At 50.0% G+C, this 19,983-nt stretch overlaps 1 long non-coding RNA gene across 2 annotated transcripts; it reads left to right on the top strand.

Annotated features, from left to right (window-relative positions):
• Positions 1–2,070: 2,070 nt before the first annotated feature.
• LOC121559281 lies at positions 2,071–5,815 on the top strand. 2 transcript variants are annotated; one of them, XR_005998727.2, is made up of 4 exons: positions 2,071–2,091; positions 2,255–2,304; positions 3,749–3,844; positions 4,761–5,815. It is a non-coding gene; the product is annotated as an uncharacterized LOC121559281 (long non-coding RNA). The 2 variants fall into 2 exon arrangements; XR_006658105.1 differs by lacking the exons at positions 2,071–2,091; positions 2,255–2,304 and adding an exon at positions 2,951–2,992.
• Positions 5,816–19,983: the final 14,168 nt, after the last annotated feature.

Below are 19,983 nucleotides of genomic sequence, written 5' to 3'. Positions count from 1 at the left end.
CACTAGTAAAACTAAATGTATGCTCTTCAATCGAACGCTGCTGGCACCCGCCCACCCGACTAGAATCACTACTCTCGACGGGTCTGACCTAGAGTATGTGGACAACTACAAATATCTAGGTGTCTGGTTAGACTGTAAACTCTCCTTCCAGACTCACATTAAGAATCTCCAATCCAAAGTTAAATCCAGAATCAGCTTCCTATTTCGGAACAAAGCCTCCTTCACTCATGCTGCCAAACATGCCCTCGTAAAACAAACTATCCTACCGATCCTTGACTTTGGCGATGTCATTTACAAAATAGCCTCCAACACTCTACTCAGCAAATTGGATGTAGTCTATCACAGTGCCATCCGTTTTGTCTCCAAAGCCCCATATACTACCCACCACTGTGACCTGTACGCTCTTGTTGGCTGGTCCTCACTACATATTCGTCGTCAAACCCACTGGCTCCAGGCCATCTATAAATCACTGCTAGGCAAATCCCCGCCTTATCTTAGCTCATTGGTCACCATAGCAACACCCACCCGTAGTATGCGCTCCAGCAGGTATATCTCACTGGTCATCCCCAAAGCCAACACCTCCTTTGGTCGCCATTCCTTCCAGTTCTCTGCTGCCAATGACTGGAACGAATTGCAAAAATCTCTGAAGCTGGAGACTCTTATCTCCCTCACTAACTTTAAGCATCAGTTGTCAGAGCACCTTACCGATCACTGCACCTGTACACAGCCCATCTGAAATTAGCCCACCCAACTACCTCATCCCTATATTGTTATTTATTTTGCTCATTTGCACCCCAGTATCTCTATTTGCACATCATCTCTTGCACATCTATCATTCCAGTGTTAATACTAATTGTAATTATTTTGCACTATAGCCTATTTATTGCCTTACCTCCATAACTTGCTACATTTTCACACACTGTATATAGATTTTCTATTGTGTTATTGACAGTATGTTTTGTTTTACCCCATATGTAACTCTGTGTTGTTGTTTTTAATCGCACTGCTTTGCTTTATCTTGGCCAGGTCGCAGTTGTAAATGAGAACTTGTTCTCAACTGGCTTCTTACCTGGTTAAATAAAGGTGAAATAAATACAAAGTGCAGTTATCAGTAAGCTGCTCTGACAACTGATGCTTAAAGTTAATCTTAATGATCTTGTTTCCTTTGAAATGGGGTCTGTTTGAATAGACTAATCCTGGTGGCGCAGTGGACTAATTCCATGGAAACAGAAGATTTTAGGTTTGCATCTCATTGATGCAGCGCCACAATAAAAAAGAAATGTGTTTGCGTGATTAATGCCTAAGCAAATTAATTGACATGTGTCCTACACTGTAATCCCAAACAGTTGTACTAGCTCATAAGTAATAAGGTCATAACAGTCAAATGTCGTTATGCAGTTGACCAAACTATAAAGTGTTGAGCTCTGTTGAGATTTATGCCACTTTAATTGAAGAGGGCTCAATATTTTATAGGTAATTTGTGTGGAACGCTCAAAAAGTTTAGGTAGTGTCATGACGTTATCGACGTCATGACGTTCTGGTGGGTGGGTCATCTCTCCCTCAGGAAAGCTGAGTCAGCCATCTTGAATTTGCCTTGATGCGGGGATGTTTGGGCCGCCCGTGTGGATGTGGAACACAGTTTAATTTGTTTTAATTTGTTTGCAATGCGCACTTTTATGCTGCTCGCTTGAAACCACCACCACCTCCGTTTTTATCATTAGTCTTATTGCCTTCGTTTTCTTAAGCGCCATCTTATCATCACCTCTGATTTGGTAAGTAACTCTAATGTTGTTTTTGTTGTTTTTTTAAAAATTGAATTTCGATAGTCTTAAATGTGGAACTGGGAATACATTTGTACAATGTGCACAGTGAATATTTGTTGTAAATAGTTTAAAAATCTAAGTAATTGTAACTTTAGAAGTTGTTAAATATGTGACAAATACGTTACGTTACTTCATCTTACAACGGTGTAACGTTATCAGCAGGTTTCCTGGATGAACTACATTTCCCATAATGCATGTTTGCCCGGGACATTGACGGTGGAGGAAGGTCCATGAGTTTTCGCTGTTCGCGGTAATGCAAGTGCGTACTGTGAGTATACTTATTTCAATAAGTGTCTGCCTTACACAGTAAATATTTTACGTTATCGAGCTGTGTGTACGTGTGTGCTAGCGTGAAACGAACAATGCTAAACAACATAATGTGAGTGTGTTATCATGATGCTAACCAGGCCTGTGTTTGTATTTCTTCCTAGGCTCAAGTGTGTGGTTGTGAGATCATCTCGAAATCCTTTTAACAGTTCAGGTAGGATGTATTATGAAATAGTGTTACTAATGTAATACATTGCTAAAACCAAGTATAGAGTGTATTTGTTATAATTCATTGGTATTAGATTTAAAAGGTGATCGAATAGCTCCTGATTTGTAATGTCATTAATGCATTTCTTTTGAAGCAATGTTTTTAAAAAATGTACAAGTGAATAGGTTGGTTTACTTTTAAGTTTAAATTTCCCACGTATCTTTTGACCAATGAGCTAACTTGTTAAGTTGTGGCCAATGGGAGAGTGGACTGGTTGCCGGGAAAGAAAAGGGAGGGAAAAGTTGAAAGAAGGGAGAGGAGAGACGTTAGTGGGGTTGGTGAAGGAAAAACGACCAAAGGAAACGATAAAGAGAGAACAAAACCATACCTACAGAGTTTTTTTTAAGGGAAATCCTGATTTTATTTCTATAAGAGAGTGTTTATTATTTAGTTAAGAAAGACCAAGTGGAGACTGAAGCTGCCGTCGCGTTGTGGAGACATTCGACATCCTAGAGGTTAGCCTAGCATCGTGCAAGACTTGGAGAGAATTGCTTGTGACGATCAGTCCGGGTTTCCAACGGATGTCTGTTGCTGCTACCGAGTACTGGCTGCATTGATAGCTGTGTTCGCGGTGGATCTTGTGAGGACACCTGCACGGAACTACTATATTTTGCTGAGGCATTATCTACAAGTAGTGAGTAACTACAAATGTGGGGTGGACTTCGGGACTTTATGTATGTCGTCATTTTTTTTATGAGCTCCAACGCGCGCCCAGGGTTTAAGCCAGCTTGCAAATAATTTGGACATGGGGTTGTGGAAAAATCATTGGGGTTTATAATTTGTATTTCTTTTGATGTGATACATTGAACATTTGATTAATATAGATCTTGAACCTTATGTCTGTTGTATTGGTGGAGTCATTTACTGTTTCAGTTTCATTTAATGCATGGGAAAGCATATCCTTATAACAATAACCAAGTCTATAATCATTCTATCTGAAGTTAATACCCTATTTGTCATTCACCCTAGCAAGTTTACAATAGGGATTCTTATTGGAGATGTCCTTCTCACCTAATATCCCATGCTGTTCAGATATTCTAAATAAGGTAATATCGTGAGAGTCAAATTCGAGCCTGGTGAGAGGGTTACACTAATAATTGGTTTTATTTTATGTGTTTCCACAGTCATTCTTTTGCTATTTCTCTAAATGTTTTTATCTCAACTGTGGGGTCAACAGTTGATCACTTGAACCCCTTTATTAATACTTTGTTAAATACAAAGAACAACAACAGAAATAGCAGATCTATAAGCACACAACTTTGATGCTTTGCTTGTTAATAACTAACTTGCTTATCTTTTAACATTTTCATTTTTACTATAATTAGTGTACAATGAATGTTTTTGATATTTGTGTAATTATTATTGTAATGGATATTTTTTGTCCATGTAGGAACAACGTGATGTAAATATGAGACGGGCCCTCGTCCTTCGTGCACTTCCTGTGTACCTGCGTGAAGATGCCTCCAAGTTTTTCAGGACCTGTAATGTAAGTGTACTGGCCTCACTATCAATCCCTTTGCTTAGCTATTCAGTCAGCTTAAACATGACATCACTCAAAGAACTCTAGGAGAACCAGAGGGGCATTCCAGAAAGCAGGTTATGTGAAAACCATCAGTATAGCCAATTGTATTTTTCCAACAACGTAATTTCAAAGTCCGTGTTTCTAGTTTGTCGCCGCATTGAGTATGAGATAAAATGTTTTTATATTTCATTTTCAGCCGATTTTAAATAAAACAAAATAGCCTAAAATAAAACATTGAACAACATTCAACCACTTCCTTAAAGGCTAATATAAAATAAAGTGATGTTAAATTCAAAATGAAAAGACGACTGCATCTGAAACTCTGTCAGTGATTTATATAACAGCCGCAGCCAGAAAATGTCTGCTTCCTGTTTTCTCCCGTTGCCATGGTGAATAACCGTATCGGAGCTCCATTGATGATGGCTTTTTACTAGTCGTCAGGCACAAGCTCAACTCCGAGTTAACGTACTCTGAGTCAACTTACCTAACTCAGATCAGCTGTTCTGTAACTGAAAACTCAGTTTCACTTCACAGGGTAAGTCAACTCTGAGTTCAGCGTTAGGCTCAGTTTGTTGAACCTCCTTTCTGGAATAGCCCCCAGGACCTGTTTATGAAGTTTCCTTGAGTTGTTATTCTGCAAACTGACATGTAGAAATTACATAAATGAAAAGGTAAGTATAAAGAATTCCACTAAACAAAAAGTATGCTTACAGGTAGGTGTGAAACTAACATAAAATAATAAGCATGTGTAAAGAAAATAGTTTAAACATGTAGCTTAGTTGCAGTCTAAGTGCAAAGTGACCGTAATGTCTAGACATCATTAGCATGATTTGTATCCTTGAGGGGCTGAACTCATTTTTGTATTATTTGTGTTTTATAGTCAGCAGATGGTCCAGACCTCACTGACACTCCGGTGGCTCTCCTGACAGTTGTCACTGATGATACTACTGATGCGGCCCTCTTCAGCCCTGAGAGCATCTGTATTGTCGTGGAAGATGAAATACTTGTGAGTGGTCCCACAAACCTGGCTGACTCATTTCTCCTGCTCTTTGGGTATGTCTATGCACTAGACCTACAGTACCCAAAGAATCTTGAGCTTACATTCACATTTATCCAAAAAGTTGTGATGTGTCTTGAGGACAACAAACCACTGAAAGGCCGTCTACTGACACTGAAGAATGATTTGTTCAATGAGTGAATCACTCAGAATGGACTATTTGTTGAGCTGAGTATTGAGGATGTTTTTAGTTTTTTTCCCCTCTTTACAAATGTAATAATTTGCCTCTTCTACCTCATGTTTAATATGTTACACTGTTTGCCTCTTCTACCTCAGATTTAATACATTGATTGTTAATAGATAAATATCACAACATTGACGTATTGCCAAGCCCAAGTTTTTGTACTGTACTTGTGGGAAACGACTGTTGAATTCATGCACTATACATGTTTAATGTTGTGTGACCTAATGCTTACCTTGATGTTGCCAGTTGAAGTACGGCACAGTAGAAACCAGTACTTTTATTTGAATGTTTTATTTTAAAAAAGTGAGTTGCAGCCTTCAAGGTACAGTAAGTGCCAAAACGTTTTAAATGGCTCCACATTCTAATAGTTGTCATTGCTGTTGAGGATGGATTATAATTAGAATCTTATTGAATTTTATCATGAAGCCTTTGTGAGTTTTTATCATAATGTTTACTGAATAGTGTGATATGGAGACCCAAAATACTGAATCTACCCTCTGTAGCAATGACCACTATCAGAATATGGAACTATTAACACTTAATGTACTTTAAAACACATTTTGTTTTTATGGAGTCATTTCCTTTTCCTTTTTTGTTTTAATTTATGACAAGCACTTTGTTTTGACTGAGCTCCTTTTGATTTGTGCCTTTTTAAAAGCACATTGTGTTGAATAAAAAAAAAGTTAAATTGTCACTGTGGTGTCACTTTCATGTTTTCTAACATTATTCGCTGATTATAATTGTGTAATGGACCGACATCAGTATTTCAGTTTAGAATTAATTTTGATTGCATGTCCCACATTATGAGTTGAAGAATATTGAAAATTTTGAGTGTATTTCACACATTATATGAGTTGAAGAATATTTAATATTTTGAGTGTATTTCCCACATTTATGAGTTGAAGAATATTGAAAGTTTTGAGTGTATTTCCCACATTATATGAGTTGAAAAATATTGAAAATTTTGAGTGTATTTCCCACATTATATGAGTTGAAAAATATTGAAAAATTTGAGTGAATTACTCCCTAATTATAAGTTGAGGAATATCAATATTTATAAGATAACATTGAGATAATTTAAGGCAACTGTAAATGTAATTTTTATTTTATGTAAACTTAAAACATTTAAAAACATCACTAAAATATTTTTGTGTAATCTGTTACAAAATAATTTTTGAGTTATGTGAACTTATTAGGGTTTACAGTGTACCTGAGGGTGGAGTTCAAAACAGTTAGCCCAAACTAAGCTAGCAGTATTATTAAAAGTCTTATTGAAACATGTTCTCAGAATGTTAATGAATGAATTACCTTCAAATAACCTATAAGTTCCATTCTCAGAACGTTAATAAAACATTCCAGGAAAATGCTCAGTGAAAACCTCCCTCCAACCTAAAAATGAACATTCCCAGAACAGGTGAAATGTTCCTTTCCGTTCTCAGAAAAGCATTATTTTTAAGTGTGGCTTTGTTCCCAATGGGAAACCCAAAAAAAACATTCCCACAAGTTCCAAGGAACCAAATCTGCTAGCTGGCCATAACATTCTGTCCATCAAAACTCTCACTCTCTCTCTTCCCTCCTCCTCTCCTCCTCTTCTCCTCTCAAACTCTCTCTTTACTCCTCTCCTCTCCTCTCCTCTCCTCTCCTCTCCTCTCCTCTCCTCTCCTCTCCTCTCCTCTCCTCTCCTCTCCTCTCCTCTCCTCTCCTCTCCTCTCCTCTCCTCTCCTCTCCTCTCCTCTCCTCTCCTCTCCTCTCCTCTCCTCTCCTCTCCTCTCCTCCTGTCACACTGTCTATCAGGACTGGGACCTTAATGGTCTCTAATGGCCCTCTCACTGTGACAGGGAAGAGAGGAGATGGTGGAGAAGAGGGGAAAGGAGGAGAGGAGGAGAGGAGGGGGGGCAGCTAGGAGAGGGGGATGATGGGGGGGGGGCAGGAGGAGGGATAGAGGTGTGTGAGTTGAGGGAGTAGGTGGGGGCGTGAAGAAAATGCACGTTAACAATATGCCACTGTATTGAAGAGAAGGACAAACAGACTTGCATTTTATATAGTTTGTTATTGGTTGATCTGCCATATACAACATATTTCACCATATTCAACATATTTCACCATATACAACATATTTCACCGTAAGCACAAAACAAGTCTCCATCTCTGTCTGAGGAATGATGGTGTAATTACTAGTCAGCCAGACAGCCAGTCAGCCAGTCAAACAGCCAGTCAGACAGCCAGACAGCCAGTCAGACAGCCAGTCAGACAGCCAGTCAGTCAGCCAGTCAGACAGCCAGTCAGACAGCCAGCCAGACAGCCAGTCAGACAGCCAGTCAGACAGCCAGTCAGACAGCCAGTCAGACAGCCAGTCAGACAGCCAGCCAAACAGCCAGACAGCCAGTCAGCCAGTCAAACAGCCAGTCAGACAGCCAGACAGCCAGTCAGACAGCCAGTCAGACAGTCAGACAGCCAGTCAGACAGCCAGCCAGCCAGACAGCCAGTCAGCCAGTCAGACAGCCAGTCAGACAGCCAGTCAGACAGCCAGTCAGACAGCCAGTCAGACAGCCAGTCAGACAGCCAGTCAGACAGCCAGTCAGTCAGTCAGACAGTCAGTCAGACAGTCAGACAGCCAGTCAGACAGCCAGTCAGTCAGCCAGTCAGACAGCCAGTCAAACAGTCAGACAGTCAGTCAGACAGTCAGACAGCCAGTCAGTCAGCCAGTCAGACAGCCAGTGAGACAGCCAGTCAGTCAGTCAGCCAGTCAGACAGCCAGTCAAACAGTCAGACAGTCAGTCAGACAGTCAGACAGCCAGTCAGTCAGCCAGTCAGACAGCCTGTCAGACAGCCAGTCAGTCAGTCAGACAGTCAGTCAGACAGTCAGACAGCCAGTCAGACAGCCAGTCAGACAGCCAGTCAGACAGCCAGCCAGCCAGACAGCCAGTCAGACAGTCAGACAGCCAGTCAGACAGCCAGACAGCCAGTCAGACAGCCAGTCAGACAGCCAGTCAGACAGCCAGCCAGACAGCCAGTCAGCCAGTCAGACAGCCAGTCAGACAGCCAGTCAGACAGCCAGTCAGACAGTCAGACAGCCAGTCAGACAGCCAGTCAGACAGTCAGACAGCCAGTCAGACAGCCAGTCAGCCAGTCAGACAGCCAGTCAGACAGCCAGTCAGACAGCCAGTCAGACAGTCAGACAGCCAGTCAGACAGCCAGTCAGACAGTCAGACAGCCAGTCAGACAGCCAGACAGCCAGTCAGACAGCCAGTCAGACAGCCAGTCAGACAGCCAGCCAGACAGCCAGTCAGCCAGTCAGACAGCCAGTCAGACAGCCAGTCAGACAGCCAGTCAGACAGCCAGACAGCCAGTCAGACAGTCAGACAGCCAGTCAGACAGCCAGTCAGACAGTCAGACAGCCAGTCAGACAGCCAGTCAGACAGCCAGTCAGACAGTCAGACAGTCAGACAGCCAGTCAGACAGCCAGTCAGACAGCCAGTCAGCCAGTCAGACAGCCAGTCAGACAGCCAGCCAGTCAGACAGCCAGTCAGACAGCCAGTCAGACAGCCAGTCAGACAGCCAGTCAGACAGCCAGTCAGACAGCCAGTCAGCCAGTCAGACAGCCAGTCAGACAGCCAGTCAGACAGCCAGTCAGACAGCCAGTCAGACAGCCAGTCAGTCAGTCAGACAGCCAGTCAAACAGTCAGACAGTCAGTCAGACACTCAGACAGCCAGTCAGTCAGCCAGTCAGACAGCCAGTCAGACAGCCAGTCAGTCAGTCAGACAGCCAGTCAAACAGTCAGACAGTCAGTCAGACAGTCAGACAGCCAGTCAGTCAGCCAGTCAGACAGCCAGTCAGACAGCCAGTCAAACAGTCAGACAGTCAGTCAGACAGTCAGACAGCCAGTCAGTCAGCCAGTCAGACAGCCAGTCAGACAGCCAGTCAGTCAGTCAGACAGTCAGTCAGACAGTCAGACAGCCAGTCAGACAGCCAGTCAGACAGCCAGTCAGTCAGTCAGACAGCCAGTCAAACAGTCAGACAGTCAGACAGTCAGACAGCCAGTCAGACAGCCAGTCAGACAGCCAGTCAGACAGCCAGTCAGACAGCCAGTCAGACAGCCAGTCAGGTACCAAGCAGTATGTTCAGGGTCCAAGCACTCATCTATCACTCCAGTGGCATACTGATAGGTGTGAAACACACACACACACACACCTCAGCAGCATATTGATAGTTGAGAAAAGCCAGTCACAACAATCTGCCGGGTGCTGAGAGAGAGAGAGAGAGAGAGAGAGAGAGAGAGAGAGAGAGAGAGAAGAGAGAGAGAGAGAGAGAGAGAGAGAGAGAGAGAGAGAGAGAGAGAGAGAGAGAGAGAGAGAGAGAGAGAGAGAGAGAGAGAGAGAGAGAGAGAGAGAGAGAGAGAGAGAGAGAGAGAGAGAGAGAGCTTATTTAGGGGACTCTTCTCCAAGTTCATCTCTCTGTAGGTGATGGCTTTGTTATGGAAAGTTTGGGAATCACTTCCTTTTAAGTGGTTATAGAATTTAATGGCTCTTTTCTGGATTTTGATAATTTGCGAGGATCAGCCTAATTCTGCTCTGCATGCATTATTTGGTGTTTTTCGTTGTACACAGAGGATATTTTTGCAGAATTCTGCATGCAGTCTCAATTTGGTTTTTGTCCCATTGTCTAAATTCTTGGTTGCTGAGCGGATCCCATACCTCACAACCATAAAGGGCAATGGGTTCTATAACTGATTCAAGTATTTTTAGCCAGATCCTAATTGGTATGTCAAATGTTATGTTCCTTTTGATGGCATTGAATGCCATTCTTGCCTTGTCTCTCAGATCGTTCACAGCTTTGTGGAAGTTACCTGTGGCTGATGTTAAGGCCGAGGTATGTATAGTTTTTTTGTGTGCTCTAGGGCAACGGTGTCTAGGTGGAATTTGTATTTGTGGTCCTGGCAACTGGACCTTTTTAGGAACACCTTTATTTCTGTCTTACAAAACAGAGCAAACTAGAATGCTATTTGGCTCTAAACAGAGAGTACACAGTGGCAGAATAGAGACTGGGGGAGAGGGAGAGACTGGGGGAGATGGAGAGACTGGCGGAGAGGCAGAGAGGGGGAGAGGGAGAGACTGGGGTAGAGGGAGAGACTGGGGGAGAGGGAGAGACTGGGAGAGAGGGAGAGACTGGGGGAGAGGGAGAGACTGGGGGAGAGGCAGAGACTGGGGGAGAGGGAGAGACTGGGAGAGAGGGAGAGAGGGGGAGAGGCAGAGACTGGGAGAGAGGGAGAGACTGGGGGAGAGGGAGAGACTGGGGGAGAGGGAGAGACTGGGAGAGAGGGAGAGACTGGGGGAGAGGGAGAGACTGGGGGAGAGGCAGAGACTGGGGGAGAGGGAGAGACTGAGAGAGAGGGAGAGAGGGGGAGAGGCAGAGACTGGGAGAGAGGGAGAGACTGGGGAGAGGGGAGAGACTGGGGAGAGGGAGAGACTGGGAGAGAGGGGGAGACTGGGGGAGAGGGAGAGACTGGGGAGAGAGGGGAGAGGGGGAGAGGGAGAGACTGGGGAGAGGGAGAGAGGGGAGAGGGAGAGACTGGGGAGAGGGAGAGGGGGAGAGGGAGAGACTGGGGGAGAGGCAGAGAGGGGGAGAGGGAGAGACTGGGGGAGATGGAGAGACTGGGGGAGAGGGAGAGAGGGGAGAGGGAGAGACTGGGGGAGAGGCAGAGAGGGGGAGAGGGAGAGACTGGGGAGATGGAGAGACTGGGGAGAGGCAGAGAGGGGGAGAGGGAGAGACTGGGGGAGATGGAGAGACTGGGGGAGAGGGAGAGAGGGGAGAGGGAGAGACTGGGGGAGAGGGAGAGACTGGGGGAGAGGGAGAGACTGGGGGAGAGGGAGAGACTGGGGGAGAGGGGGAGACTGGGGGAGAGGGAGAGAGGGGGAGAGGGAGAGACTGGGGGAGAGGAGAGACTGGGGGAGAGGGGGAGACTGGGGGAGAGGGAGAGAGGGGGAGAGGGAGAGACTGGGGGAGAGGGAGAGACTGGGGGAGAGGGAGAGACTGGGAGAGAGGGAGAGACTGGGGGAGAGGGAGAGACTGGGGAGAGAGGAGAGACTGGGGAGAGGGGGAGACTGGGGGAGAGGGAGAGACTGGGAGAGAGGGAGAGACTGGGGAGAGAGGGGGAGAGGGAGAGACTGGGGGAGAGGGAGAGACTGGGGAGAGGGAGAGACTGGGGGAGAGGGGGAGACTGGGGGAGAGGGAGAGAGGGGGAGAGGGAGAGACTGGGGGAGAGGAGAGACTGGGGGAGAGGGAGAGACTGGGAGAGAGGGAGAGACTGGGAGAGACTGGGGAGAGGCAGAGAGGGGGAGAGGGAGAGACTGGGGGAGAGGGAGAGACTGGGGGAGAGGGAGAGAGGGGGAGAGGGAGAGACTGGGGGAGAGGGAGAGACTGGGGAGAGAGGGGGAGACTGGGGGAGAGGGAGAGACTGGGGGAGAGGCAGAGAGGGGGAGAGAGAGAGACTGGGGGAGAGGGGGAGACTGGGGGAGAGGGAGAGACTGGGGGAGAGGCAGAGACTGGGAGAGAGGGAGAGACTGGGGAGAGACTGGGAGAGACTGGGAGAGACTGGGAGAGACTGGGAGAGACTGGGAGAGACTGGGAGAGACTGGGGGAGAGGCAGAGAGGGGGAGAGGGAGAGACTGGGGGAGAGGGAGAGACTGGGGAGAGACTGGGGAGAGACTGGGAGAGACTGGGAGAGACTGGGAGAGACTGGGAGAGACTGGGGGAGAGGGAGAGAGGGGGAGAGGCAGAGAGGGGAGAGGCAGAGAGGGGGAGAGGCAGAGACTGGGAGAGAGGGAGAGACTGGGGAGAGACTGGGAGAGACTGGGAGAGACTGGGAGAGACTGGGAGAGACTGGGAGAGATTGGGAGAGACTGGGGGAGAGGCAGAGAGGGGAGAGGGGAGAGACTGGGGGAGAGGGAGAGACTGGGGAGAGGGAGAGACTGGGGGAGAGGGAGAGACTGGGGAGAGGGAGACGGGGAGAGGAGAGACTGGGAGAGAGGGAGAGAGGGGAGAAGAGAGACTGGGAGAGAGGGAGAGAGGGGGAGAGAGAGAGACTGGGAGAGAGGCAGAGACTGGGGGAGAGGGAGAGACTGGGAAAGAGGGAGAGGGGGGAGAGAGAGACTGGGAGAGAGGGAGAGACTGGGGAGAGGGAGACTGGGAGAGAGGGAGAGACTGGGGAGAGGGAGAGAGGGGAGAGGGAGAGACTGGGGGAGAGGGAGAGACTGGGGGAGAGGGAGATAGGGAGAGAGAGAGACTGGGAGAGAGGAGAGACTGGGGGAGAGGGGAGACTGGGGAGAGGGAGAGACTGGGAGAGAGGGAGAGACTGGGGAGAGGGAGAGACTGGGGGAGAGGAGAGACTGGGGGAGAGGGAGAGAGGGGGAGAGGGAGAGACTGGGGGAGAGGGAGAGACTGGGGAGAGGGAGAGACTGGGGAGAGGGAGAGACTGGGAGAGAGGGGGAGACTGGGGGAGAGGGAGAGACTGGGGAGAGAGGAGAGAGGGGGAGAGGGAGAGACTGGGAGAGAGGGAGATAGGGGGAGAGGGAGAGACTGGGGGAGAGGGAGAGAGGGGGAGAGGGAGAGACTGGGAGAGGGAGAGACTGGGAGAGAGGGAGAGACTGGGAGAGGGAGAGACTGGGAGAGAGGGAGAGACGGGGGAGAGGCAGAGAGGGGAGAGGGAGAGACTGGGGGAGAGGGAGAGACTGGGGGAGAGGGAAAGACTTGGGGAGAGGGAGAGACTGGGAGAGAGGGAGAGACTGGGAGAGAGGGGGAGACTGGGGGAGAGGGAGAGACTGGGGGAGAGGGAGAGAGGGGGAGAGGGAGAGACTGGGGGAGAGGGAGAGACTGGGGGAGATGGAGAGACTGGGAGAGAGGGAGAGACTGGGGGAGAGGCAGAGAGGGGGAGAGGGAGAGACTGGGGGAGAGGGAGAGAGGGGAGAGGGAGAGACTGGGAGAGGGAGAGACTGGGGGAGAGGGAGAGACTGGGAGAGAGAGAGACTGGGAGAGAGGGAGAGACTGGGGGAGAGGGAGAGAGGGGAGAGGGAGAGACTGGGGGAGAGGGAGAGACTGGGGGAGAGGGAGAGACTGGGAGAGAGGGGGAGACTGGGGGGAGGGAGAGACTGGGGAGAGAGGGAGAGACTGGGGAGAGAGGGAGAGGGGGAGAGGGAGAGACTGGGAGAGAGGGAGAGAGGGGAGAGGGAGAGACTGGGGGAGAGGGAGAGAGGGGAGAGGGAGAGACTGGGAGAGGGAGAGACTGGGAGAGAGGGAGAGACTGGGAGAGGGGAGAGACTGGGAGAGAGGGAGAGACTGGGGGAGAGGCAGAGAGGGGGAGAGGGAGAGACTGGGGGAGAGGGAGAGACTGGGGGAGAGGGAGAGACTGGGGGAGAGGGAGAGACTGGGAGAGAGGGAGAGACTGGGAGAGAGGGGGAGACTGGGGGAGAGGGAGAGACTGGGGAGAGGGAGAGAGGGGAGAGGGAGAGACTGGGGGAGAGGGAGAGACTGGGGGAGATGGAGAGACTGGGAGAGAGGGAGAGACTGGGGGAGAGGCAGAGAGGGGGAGAGGGAGAGACTGGGGGAGAGGGAGAGAGGGGGAGAGGGAGAGACTGGGAGAGGGAGAGACTGGGGAGAGGGAGAGACTGGGAGAGAGAGAGACTTGGGGAGAGGGAGAGACTGGGAGAGGGAGAGACTGGGGAGAGGAGAGACTGGGAGAGAGGGGAGAGACTGGGGGAGAGGCAGAGAGGGGGAGAGGGAGAGACTGGGGGAGAGGGAGAGAGGGGGAGAGGGAGAGACAGGGAGAGGGAGAGACTGGGGGAGAGGGAGAGACTGGGAGAGAGGGAGAGACTGGGGGAGAGGCAGAGAGGGGGAGAGGGAGAGACTGGGGAGAGGGAGAGACTGGGAGAGAGGGAGAGACTGGGGGAGAGGGAGAGAGGGGGAGAGGGAGAGACTGGGGGAGAGGGAGAGACTGGGGGAGAGGGAGAGACTGGGGGAGAGGGAGAGACTGGGGGAGAGGGAGAGACTGGGGGAGAGGCAGAGAGGGGAGAGGGAGAGACTGGGGAGAGGGAGAGACTGGGGAGAGGGAGAGACTGGGGGAGAGGGAGAGACTGGGAGAGGGAGAGACTGGGGGAGAGGCAGAGAGGGGAGAGGCAGAGACTGGGGAGAGGGAGAGACTGGGGGAGAGGGAGAGACTGGGGAGAGGGAGAGACTGGGGAGAGGGAGAGACTGGGAGAGAGGCAGAGACTGGGGGAGAGGGAGAGACTGGGAGAGAGGGAGAGACTGGGGAGAGGCAGAGAGGGGGAGAGGGAGAGACTGGGGGAGAGGGAGAGACTGGGAGAGAGGGGAGAGGGAGAGACTGGGGGAGAGACTGGGGAGAGGGAGAGACTGGGAGAGAGGGAGAGACTGGGGGAGAGGGAGAGACTGGGGGAGAGGCAGAGAGGGGGAGAGGGAGAGACTGGGGAGAGAGGGAGAGACTGGGGAGAGAGGGGGAGAGGGAGAGACTGGGGAGAGGAGAGAGGGGAGAGGGAGAGACTGGGGAGAGGGGAGAGGAGAGACTGGGGGAGAGGGGAGAGGGAGAGACTGGGGAGAGGAAGAGACTGGGAGAGAGGGAGAGACTGGGGGAGAGGCAGAGACTGGGGGAGAGGGAGAGACTGGGGAGAGGGAGAGACTGGGAGAGAGGGGAGAGGGAGAGACTGGGGGAGAGGCAGAGAGGGGGAGAGGCAGAGACTGGGGGAGAGGGAGAGACTGGGAGAGAGGGAGAGACTGGGGGAGAGGCAGAGACTGGGGGAGAGGGAGAGACTGGGGGAGAGGCAGAGAGGGGGAGAGGCAGAGACTGGGGAGAGGAGAGACTGGGAGAGAGGGAGAGACTGGGGAGAGGCAGAGAGGGGGAGAGGCAGAGACTGGGGGAGAGGGAGAGACTGGGAGAGAGGGAGAGACTGGGGGAGAGGCAGAGACTGGGGAGAGGGAGAGACTGGGGGAGAGGCAGAGAGGGGGAGAGGGAGAGACTGGGGAGAGGCAGAGACTTGGAGAGAGGGAGAGACGGAGAGATGGGGGAGAGGAGAGACTGGGGAGAGAGGGGAGAGGGAGAGACTGGGGGAGAGGGAGAGACTGGGGGAGAGGGGGAGAGGGAGAGACTGGGGGAGAGGGAGAGACTGGGAGAGAGGGAGAGACTGGGGGAGAGGCAGAGACTTGGAGAGAGGGAGAGACTGGGGGAGAGGGAGAGACTGGGAGAGAGGGGGAGAGGGAGAGACTGGGGAGAGAGGGGAGAGGGAGAGACTGGGGGGAGAGGAGAGACTGGGGGAGAGAGGGGGAGAGGGAGAGACTGGGGAGAGGGAGAGACTGGGAGAGAGGGAGAGACTGGGGGAGAGGGGGAGACTGGGGGAGAGGGAGAGACTGGGGAGAGGGAGAGACTGGGGAGAGGGAGAGACTGGGAGAGAGGGGGAGAGGGAGAGACTGGCGGAGAGGCAGAGACTTGGAGAGAGGGAGAGACTGGGGGAGAGGGAGAGACTGGGAGAGAGGGGGAGAGGGAGAGACTGGGGGAGAGAGGGGGAGAGGGAGAGACTGGGGGAGAGGGAGAGACTGGGGGAGAGAGGGGGAGAGGGAGAGACTGGGGAGAGGGAGAGACTGGGAGAGAGAGGGAGAGACTGGGGAGAGGGGGAGACTGGGGGAGAGGGAGAGACTGGGGAGAGGGAGAGACTGGGGAGAGGAGAGACTGGGAGAGGGGGAGAGGGAGAGACTGGGGAAGAGGGGGAGAGGGAGAGACTGGGGAGAGGGAGAGACTGGGGAGAGAGGGGGAGAGGGAGAGACTGGGGAGAGGGAGAGACTGGGGAGAGGGTGAGACTGGGGGAGAGGCAGAGACTGGGGAGAGGGAGAGACTGGGAGAGAGGGGGAGAGGGAGAGACTGGGGGAGAGGAGAGACTGGGGGAGAGGGAGAGACTGGGAGAGAGGGGGAGACTGGGAGAGAGGGGGAGAGGGAGAGACTGGGGGAGAGGGAGAGACTGGGGGAGAGGGAGAGACTGGGGGAGAGGGAGAGACTGGGAGAGAGGGAGAGACTGGGGAGAGGCAGAGAGGGGGAGAGGGGAGAGACTGGGGAGAGGGAGAGACTGGGGAGAGACTGGGGGAGAGGCAGAGAGGGGGAGAGGGAGAGACTGGGGGAGAGGGAGAGACTGGGGAGAGACTGGGGGAGAGGCAGAGAGGGGGAGAGGGAGAGACTGGGAGAGAGGGAGAGACTGGGGAGAGACTGGGGGAGAGGCAGAGAGGGGGAGAGGGAGAGACTGGGAGAGAGGGAGAGACTGGGGGAGAGGCAGAGACTGGGGGAGAGGGAGAGATGGGGAGAAGGGGAGAGAGAGAGACAGGGGGAGAGACTGAGGGAGACACCAGGGGAGAGGGAGAGACGGGGAGAGGGAGAGACAGGGGAGAGGGAGAGACTGGGGAGAGGCAGAGACTGGGGAAAGGGAGAGATGGGGAGAAGGGGAGAGAGAGAGACTGGGGGGAGAGACTGAGGGAGACACCAGGGAGAGGGAGAGACGGGGAGAGGGAGAGACAGGGGAGAGACTGGGGGAGAGGGAGAGACTGGGGAGAGACTGGGGAGAGGGAGAGACTGGGGAGAGGCAGAGAGGGGGAGGGGAGAGACATGGGGAGAGGGAGAGACTGGGGAGAGACTGGGGGAGAGGGAGAGACTGGGGAGAGATAGGAGGAGAGAGAGAGACAGGGGAGATGGAGAGACTGGGGGAGAGGCAGAGAGGGGGAGAGGGAGAGACTGGGGGAGAGGCAGAGAGGGGGAGAGGGAGAGACTGGGGGAGAGGCAGAGAGGGGGAGAGGGAGAGACTGGGGGAGAGGCAGAGAGGGGGAGAGGGAGAGACTGGCACATTGAATGTTTCCTCTCCAATCACTGTGAGTAGCCCTGTAAATTTTCTCACATTACTACGTAGAGTCAATCACATACACAATCACATTATTACACATCAGTGTGATTTTAATCCTTGCTTGTGTATTCACATCCTGTCCTGCCCTGGAGGAGTTGAGTTCTCCAACACCATCCATCTATGATGAGCCTGTCCTGCACTGAAGCCTCTGAACACATCAACTCATGCCCTCATTTAATCACGGCTGTTATCCTCATTCCCATTCCTCATCATATTTTACTATAAATGTTTTTATTAAATGTTTTCAGGTCAACACCTAGAGTACCTGTCAGCAGTTTGGACACGCCTACTCATTCAAGGGTTTTTATTTATTTTTACAATTTTCTACATTGTAGAATAATAGTGAAGACATCAAAACTATGAAATAACACATATGGAATCACTTAGTAACCAAAAAAGTGTTAAACAAATCTAAATATATTTTATATTTGAGATTTCTCAAATAGCCGCCCTTTGCCTTGATGGCAGCTTTGCACACTCTTGGCATTCTCTCAACCAGCTTCATGAGGTAGTCACCTGGAATGCATTTCAATTAACAGGTGTGCCTTAAAAGTTAATTTGTGGAATTTATTTCCTTCTTAATGCGTTTGAGCCAATCAGTTGTGTTGTGACAAGATAGCCCTATTTGGTAAAATACCAAATCAAATCAAATAAATTTTTATTTGTCACATACACGTGTTTAGCAGATGTTATTGTGGGTGTAGCGAAAAGCTTCTGCTTCTAGCTCCGACAGTGCAGTAGTATCTAACAAGTAATATCTAACAATTTCACAACATATACCCTATACACACAAATCTAGTAAGGAATGGAATTTAAGAATATATACATATATGGACAAGCAATGACAGAGCGGCATGGACTAAGATACAGTAGAATATTATAGAATAGAATGCAGTATATACATATGAGATGAGTAGTGCAAGATATGTAAACATTATTAAAGTGACTAGTGTTCCATTTCTTAAAGTGGCCAGTGATTTCAATAGGCAGCAGCAGCCTCTAATGTGCTAGTGATGGCTATTTAACAGTCTAAAAAAATAATTAATAAATACCGCAAAGTTTCCTTTCCGAGGCCACCATCCTCGTTACTGCCAGGTACATATTATGGCAAGAACAGCTCAGATAAGCAAAGAGAAACGACAGTCCATCATTACTTTAAGACATGAAGGTCAGTCAATACGGAAAATCTCAAGAACTTGGAACATTTATTCAAGTGCAGTCGCAAAAACCATCAAGCGCTATGATGAAACTGGCTCTCATGAGGACCACCACAGGAAAGGAAGACCCAGAGTTACCTCTGCTGCAGAGGATAAGTTCATTAGAGTTAACTGCACCTCAGATTTCAGCCCAAATAAATGCTTCACAGAGTTCAAGTAACATACATATATCAACATCAACTGTTCAGAGGAGACTGCGTGAATCAGGCCTTCATGGTCGAATTGCTGCAAAGAAACCACTACTAAAGGACACCAATAAGAAGAAGAGACTTGCTTGGGCCAAAAAACATGAGCAATGGACATTAGACAGGTGGAAATCTGTCCTTTGGTCTGATGAGTCCAAATTTGAGATTTTTGGTTCCAACCACCGTGTCTTAATGAGACGCAGAGTAGGTGAACGGATGATCTATAATATAATATATTAATATGCCATTTAGCAGACGCTTTTATCCAAAGCAACTTACAGTCATGCGTGCATACATTTTTTTTTTTTTGTGTATGGGTGGTCCCGGGGATCGAACCCACTACCTTGGCGTTACAAGCGCCGTGCTCTACCAGCTGAGCTACAGAGGACCACATCTCTGCATGTGTGGTTCCCACCGTGAAGCATGGAGGAGGAGGTGTGAGAGGTGTGATGGTGTGGGGGTGCTTTGCTGGTGAAACTGTCTGTGATTTATTTAGAATTCAAGGCACACTTAACCAGCATGGCTACCACAGCATTCTGCAACGATATGCCATCCAATTTGGTTTGCGCTTAGTGGGACTATCATTTGTTTTTCAACAGGACAATGACCCAACACACCTCCAGGCTGTGTAAGGGCTATTTGACCTCGTCGGTAGCACTGTGTTATCCTCAAAGCGGGCGAAGAAGGTGTTTAGGTTTTCTGGAAGCGAGACGTCGGCGTCGGTGTTCCTGTTGCCTTCCTAGTCCGTGATTGTCTGTAGACCCTGCCACATACGTCTTGTGTCTGAGCCGTTGAATTGCGCCTCCACTTTGTCTCTATACTGATGTTTTGCCAGTTTAATTTCCTTGCGGCGTGAGTAGCTACACTGTTTGTATTCTGCCATATTCCCAGTCACCTTGCCATGGTTGAATGCGGTGGTTCGCACTTTCAGATTGCCCCGAATGCTGCCGTCTATCCACGGTTTCTGGTTTGGGTAGGTTTTAATAGTCACAGTGGGCACAACATCACCTATACACTTCCTGATAAACTCAGTCACCGTTTCAGTGTATTTGTCTAAATTATTTTCGGAAGCTACCCGGAACATATCCCAGTCCACGTGATCAAAACAATCTTGAAGCGTGGATTCCGATTGGTCAGACCAGCGTTGAATAGTCCTTAGCACGGGTATTTCCTGTTTGAGTTTCTGCCTATAGGAAGGTAGGAGCAAAATGGAGTCGTGGTCAGATTTGCCGAAAGGAGGGCGGGGGAGGGCCTTATAACCATCCCGGAAGTTCGAATAGCAATGGTCGAGGATTTTAGCAGTGCGAGTACAACAGTCGATATGTTGATAAAACTTCGGCAGCCTAGTCTTCAAATTTGCTTTGTTAAAATCCCCAGCTACAATAAATGCAGCCTCAGGATATGTGGTTTCCAGTTTGCATAAAGTTCAGTGAAGTTCTTTGAGGGCCGTCGTGGTATCGGCTTGAGGGGGGATATACACAGCCGTGACTATAACCGAAGAGAATTCACTTGGGAGG

This window comes from Coregonus clupeaformis, unplaced genomic scaffold, assembly GCF_020615455.1.
Source record: "Coregonus clupeaformis isolate EN_2021a unplaced genomic scaffold, ASM2061545v1 scaf0045, whole genome shotgun sequence".
Taxonomy (NCBI): Eukaryota; Metazoa; Chordata; class Actinopteri; order Salmoniformes; family Salmonidae; genus Coregonus; species Coregonus clupeaformis.
The sequence above is the reverse complement of the archived record's forward strand: the minus strand, read 5'-3'. Positions and strand labels throughout refer to the sequence as shown.